General features: G+C 44.9%; 1 protein-coding gene across 4 annotated transcripts in view; it reads left to right on the top strand.

Annotated features, from left to right (window-relative positions):
• Positions 1-2633: 2633 nt before the first annotated feature.
• NRIP1 (nuclear receptor interacting protein 1) overlaps positions 2634-6000 on the top strand; it is a 121820-nt gene continuing 118453 nt past the window's right edge. For 2 of the 4 annotated variants that reach the window (XM_053308171.1, XM_053308172.1), the window contains exon 1: positions 2634-3156. The gene's annotated coding sequence lies outside the window, so the exon portion shown is untranslated. Of the gene's footprint in view, positions 3157-4123; positions 4146-6000 lie in introns of those variants that run through there. The other 2 variants (XM_053308175.1, XM_053308173.1) reach the window with 2 other exon arrangements.

Here is a 6000-nt window from a genome sequence, read left to right as displayed (position 1 = left end):
ATATTGAGGGCAGACAAAATAAAGTACTACTTTGCACAATGCATAATTAATGTATAAAAACTGCTACCACAAGATGTGGTGATGGCCAATAAGTTAGACTGCTTTAAAAAGGCTTATTCAAGTTCATAGACAGGTCTAATAGCCAGTGAGTTATAGTCATGATGGCTATATGGAACCCTGAGTTCAGAAAGGTTTCATTCAGCCATCATGACCAATAGGTTTCATTCAGCCATCATCTCTTAGATCCATCCATGAATTTGAATAAGCCCTCTTTTAAGCTCACTAAGATACTGGCCTTCACCACATCTTGTGGTAGCAATTTTTATACATTAATTATGCATTTTGCAAAGTAGTGCTTTTGTCTGGCTTGACTCTATTGTTAATCATTTTTGTTGGATAACCCAAGTTCTAGTATGATGAAGGGAGAAAAATCTCTGTTCAATTTTTCCATTGCAATCCTATAGATTACTATCATATTCCCCCTTAGAAAACTGAAGTAGGATGAAAGCTTAAAAAAAAAATTTTTTTAACTGTCACTAGTAAAATGATAGGTTCATGCATCTCACATAAGTCTCTTTCAGATGATTACGGAGTGGTCTTTGGGGCACAGACCGCCAATGCATTGCTCAGAGCCCCAAATCTCATTGGCCATTTCCCTCCTTCATAACCTCTTCCAGAAAGACCCCCACAAAGAGCGTGGGACAGGGCTCCTGGCCTCTCCCAGCTCTCTGCTGCTTCCAACTTCATAGGTCTTGTATCACACTATCGCAGACTTTTTAAAAAATGTATTTTTTCTAGGCAAATATGATTTAGTGATCAAAAGGGCTGTGGGCCTGGGCCCCAGACGTTTTAAGTACCAAGCAATGCCTAGGGTTGCCAGATGCTGACTTTTACCCCACATTCCCGACTGTTTTGAATCACCGTCCAACTATTTCTGTGTTGGAGGTAGTGTCCGGAGTTCTGGATGGAGTGGTGGTTTGGCAGCCAACCAGTTGGCCTCAGCTGCAGAGCTGTTTAGATTTGGAGTATGCATCCGCCCCTAAAGGTCTTTCACTAGAACATGGTCAAAACAGGACTGCAAACACAGCAGAGCAGACCCAGTAGAACAACTCATCCCATCCTCAAGTCAAGGTTGGTGAACAACACTGGTCCCTCCCCCCACCCTTATTCATGTTATGCAAATACAATATAAGTTTCCAGGAGATGTTAGATTGATGGACTACTGGACTGTGTTTTCCTTGTCATAGGATTATTTTGGAATGAAGCAGTAAAACCAGCACCACTGTGGTATGTTCAAGTTCAAATCCCCACTCAGCCATGAAACTCATGTGAGATATAAATGTAAAATAAGCAAATATTTGGGAGAAGAAATTGATACACCAAAGTGTCCTCCATGAATTTGCCTGTGGTAGAGAATTCCATAGATTAGTTCTGTGCTCTGCCTGGTGAGTTGTATTTATTCTCAAATCATCCTATTTTTAGCAAAGCATGCTTATGGTATACCAATTAGCATAAGCACATTTTACACAATTTTTATGCAAAGTGGAGATCTGTTAGATACTTTTTTTTTTTAGTGAATAACACCAACTATTTCCACTTCTTTGGTGATGGATTTTGACTATTTTCACCATCTGGACATGGTAACCCTAGCATCGCCCCTGCTTCAGGCTGTGGAAAACTGGTGGCTTCCACAATCAAAACATTGAAAGAATATCTCTTAAAACAGGATATTTGGAAACTCTACCTCCTCCACACTTTTAAACTCCAAAACCTTTCAAGTCCATCTCTAAAGTAGCGTAAATTTATCATGGATGCTGCCTCTTAACAGTTTTTCCTTTCTGTCATAAAATCACAATAGTTTAAAATGTATTTAAATGTGTTGATTGGACTCCTACTTATTTCCACATATTCTTTCAACACATGCTGGTGGGTGAAGTTGATTCCATTCTGCATTAGTAACTGTGAATAGAACAGGGGCGAAGAAAGAATTATTTCAAAGTACATTAGAATAGTAGATAACAGTTTGTGACCATTAGAAAAAATATTCCAAAAATCATGTTCTAGTAATACCATTATAAGCACCAACCAAAATGACCTTTTTGTTGTTCCAATTAAAGTATTGCTAGAATGTGGCTTTTGAGTTATTACAAAGAAGTTAATGCAAGGGCTTATCTTGTTTACATGCTATAACTGTGCAATGGTATTCTCCTTTTGAGCAAAGAATTGTTTGGTGCATGAGACTACTGAAAAAAGACTGAAAAATCCTATCCCTTCCATCCCTGGGTCTTTATGAACTCAGTGGTTATTAAAAGATAAGTATTTTATATTATGTATATCACACACACACACCCTCTCATAAGCATCCCATTAATCTACCTAAATAAATACAATTTTATTTGAAGCCTAATTTTCCCCCAGTTTGATAAATCGTTCCAGATAGTCGTCGACCCTAATCGATATGAAAGATATTCTCCATTCTCTTCTGCGCATCTTCTTTCCCTGTGGCAGCCTCCAAGCGAAGGAAGGGAGAGAAAGAGATTAAAGCACAGAAACTTGGCTAAACCGATGAATGGCAAGGAGAGGGGAGGGACTGACAAGGTGGAAGGGAAGGAAGGGAGGGAGGAGGGAGAGAGCGAGGGAGGGCGCATCACGGGCTGCGGGTGAGGCTTTGAAAGTCAGCCTCACAGCCATTGCAGCAGAGCCCTGAACCAGAGAGAAAGAAGACAGATACACAGACGCAGATATACTCCAGAGAGGAGGAGGAGGACGGCTGCTCCGGAGAGCTTTGTGTGTGTGTGTGTGTGTGTGCGTGCGTGCGCGCATGCATGTTGCTGTTGTTGAAAGAGGCTGCGGCTTCCCGAGTTCCTTCGAAGCGGGAGGGACTGGCGCTTCGTCTCCGTCTCCCTCCTCCACCGCCGTCCTCGCATGCCCATTGAGCCGCAGCTCTCTGGAGCCCTCCGCACTAGAACTAATTGCTGGAGTTCGCGCCCGCTACAGTCAGGGGTGGCTTTTGGAGCCGGCCGCGCGCGCGCGCTTGGAGCCTCCCTCCTGTGGCGGCCGGACCGACAGGCACGAGAGACGGACCCACGGACGAAACTGCCGCCGCGTGGGACCGGCGGTAGCAGCCGCAGAAACCCCCAGGGCTCCTTTTGGGAGGTGAGTGCCAGGGCCGCCACGGCTTTCGCCTTTGCTTGTGGGGGAGGAGGAGGGAAATGGCGGCGGCGGCGGCAGCGGCTGGGGGCTCGGTGTAGAGAGACAGGCACTGCTTTGGCAGCCTGACAGGAGCAGGGAGCCAGCGACTGGAGAGAGGGATGGAGCCTCCGGAGGGCTGAGGCCACAAGGGAACAATGCCAGGGTTACGTGGGATCCCTCGGGAGGGACGGAGGGTTTCCGGCGGCAGAGCCGGTTCCCCCCTCTCGTCCCCAAACCTTCCAGAAAATAAAGTTTGACGGGTAATGGTGGGGAGGGCGGGGGAGGCAGGGCAAGCAAAGTTTGTAGCCCTCCCCACACTCTTTTTCCTCACTAGGCTTTACGGATCCCATTTGCGAGACGGAACGCTACCCTAACCGAGCACCTTCCCCCCACTCCCTCCCGCGAACCTGAATTATGTAAGGCGCCCCCAAGTGCGTGCTTAGGAGCCTCAGCAGGGGCTGCCCAAGGTATTTGGGCGCCTGAGGCCACGCGCAAAAGCCCACTTCGCCAGCCCCGCCCCCTGAAGCATGGAAAGGCGTTGAGGAAAGGCGACTGCTCGCGGGAAGCCTTTTCTCATCAGCTTCCTCACCTTTCAAGGCTTGCAGGGGAGCTGGGGCAAGGGAAAGAAGCTGCCAGGAAGCCGACACCTCTTTAACCCGTGTTTCAAATCCTTGCAAAACTGGACTGGGAGTGCCCAGTCTCTCACTTACAAGGGTTTGCGAGGGAACTACGCAATGAAGAAAGGTTGCCAGCAGCGACCCACCCCCATGTAGCACCCCTGGCTGTGCAAGAACTCGATTGGGAGCTCTGGATCCTCTCAAGGCAAGAGGACCACATGAGGGAGGAAAATTGCCAGCAGCACCCTATCCTCATCTGGTGCCCTATACTAAGGGTTTGCAGGGGCTGAATCAAGAATTCCTAATTTGAGGCTTGCAAGGCAACACATGGGGAAGGTAGGTTGACAGCAGCCCTGTACACAGTACCTTTGCAAAGGCTTTGTCAGAGTTGGGTCTGTGGCTATTGATGCAATCCTTGTACAGTGACCAATTCCTTCTACCTGGTGGTTGTGGGGAGCTGTCACTACCACTTCTGTTTCCCTTCCTTGCTGCATCCTACCCTCTATATGCTCAGAAATATGACAGGAAAGTTGGAATGGCAGGAAGTATTTTTAATCATTTCCTGTTTCTTCAACTTCCTGTCTCCTGCCTTTAAACAGGTAGATGGCGGGATGTGGAGGAGAGGGAGGGTATATAAAATACATTACAGTGGTGTGCTGCAATGAAAAATGTTTTCATTGTAGCATACCAGCAGTGAGTCTGGGCAGGGTGAGGCAGCCAGAGCCAGTGGCGGGTCCGCAGAGGCAGCCAATCCACTGCCAGGCAACTGCTTCACCAAGCCTCATTAGTTTCAGTGTCACCAGGGCCTGCAAGCTTTGGAAGGGAAGCAGGCCAATTATATTATTTATATTTATATATGTATATGATGATGATGATAATATTTTTATTATTAATATTTATTTATTAGCCACCCTATAACAAATTGTTATCTGGGCGGGTTACAACGCTCATTAAAACATGAGATTAAAACACTTAACACATTAAATTATTAAAAAAACAAAAAAGGAGGGGAGAATTACAAAATATAGTACAAAACAATTTAAAATACATTATTTTATAATCAGTTAAAATTGATCAAAATATATTAAGCCAGTTGTTGCTCCCAAGTCCCCTTTCATCCACTACCTCTTAATTGCACTAAACAAGCTCATGTCTCCTTTCCAGCTGTACTTATCTCCTGTTATTTATTCAGTTCTTTTCATAGGCAAGTGTACACACAGTGAAGCAAGACAGACACTCATATTTTCTCTCTCTCTCCATTGTCTCCTGTTTGTCACATACTATTTCCCCCTACATCCTCATCTTCCATAAAAGGTGATTTCTCATTATTTCTATCCACAACATCATATTTTTCATGGAATAATGTTATATTTCCTTTTAAACTAAAGATTTGTATTTCCAGTCCTACCAGCAGGGGCAGCCTAATATTTGGGGGTGTTCAAAGTGAGGCGCCAAGTGCTGCCTTATTCTGTCCTGCCACCAGAGCATGCTTTGCGATCCTGTGGGCTTGAAAGGGCTGCAGAGTAAGAGGAAGGGACTTCCAGCAGTGTCTTCTCTGCCACCTATTCAGCTTCTACACTTTCTGAAAGGAGGAAAAGATAGTTGAGTTGTAGGAGCCACTGCAGTAGCAGTGGCAGGTTCCCAGAAACATGCTCTGGCATAGCCGGAAGTATGTGTGCACAGGCATTTGGGATATTACCTGTACAGATGGAAGATGTGGTGGCTGCTCTCGCCACTCCACTCACACCTGTGGTTTTAGGTGATCACTTCACCAAACCTATTGAAAGGTTGCCTACCACATTCTGTCCTTATTGGCAACTTTCTTTCCCTTATGCTACTATCCAAATGAGGGAGGAAAAATTCAGTGGGAAAATTGATAAATTTAATTTGAGAAATAATAAAAATGGTACAGAAATGTGGGCTGTAGATGCAGATGGCCGCCTCGCCCACAAGACTTCAACACAAATTTTGTTTTGAATAAGCTAGCTGGGGTGGTAGAGGTTTTGTTTTGTTTTTAAAAATTAAATTGTAAATTTAAGATTGTAGACACGACTTGTTGCAATATCATGCTGTATTTGCAAGGTTTGTAGTGTAATGAAAAGAAAACTACTACATATTATATTTTGGACATCAAGCTTCCTTTTGAACTTAGAACTAGCTAATATATTGATTCTGGGATGCTTTGTTTTGT

This window comes from Hemicordylus capensis, chromosome 3, assembly GCF_027244095.1.
Source record: "Hemicordylus capensis ecotype Gifberg chromosome 3, rHemCap1.1.pri, whole genome shotgun sequence".
NCBI classification, from domain to species: domain Eukaryota; kingdom Metazoa; phylum Chordata; class Lepidosauria; order Squamata; family Cordylidae; genus Hemicordylus; species Hemicordylus capensis.
Note: the sequence above shows the minus strand (reverse complement) of the source record. Positions and strands in the feature narration are given on the sequence as shown.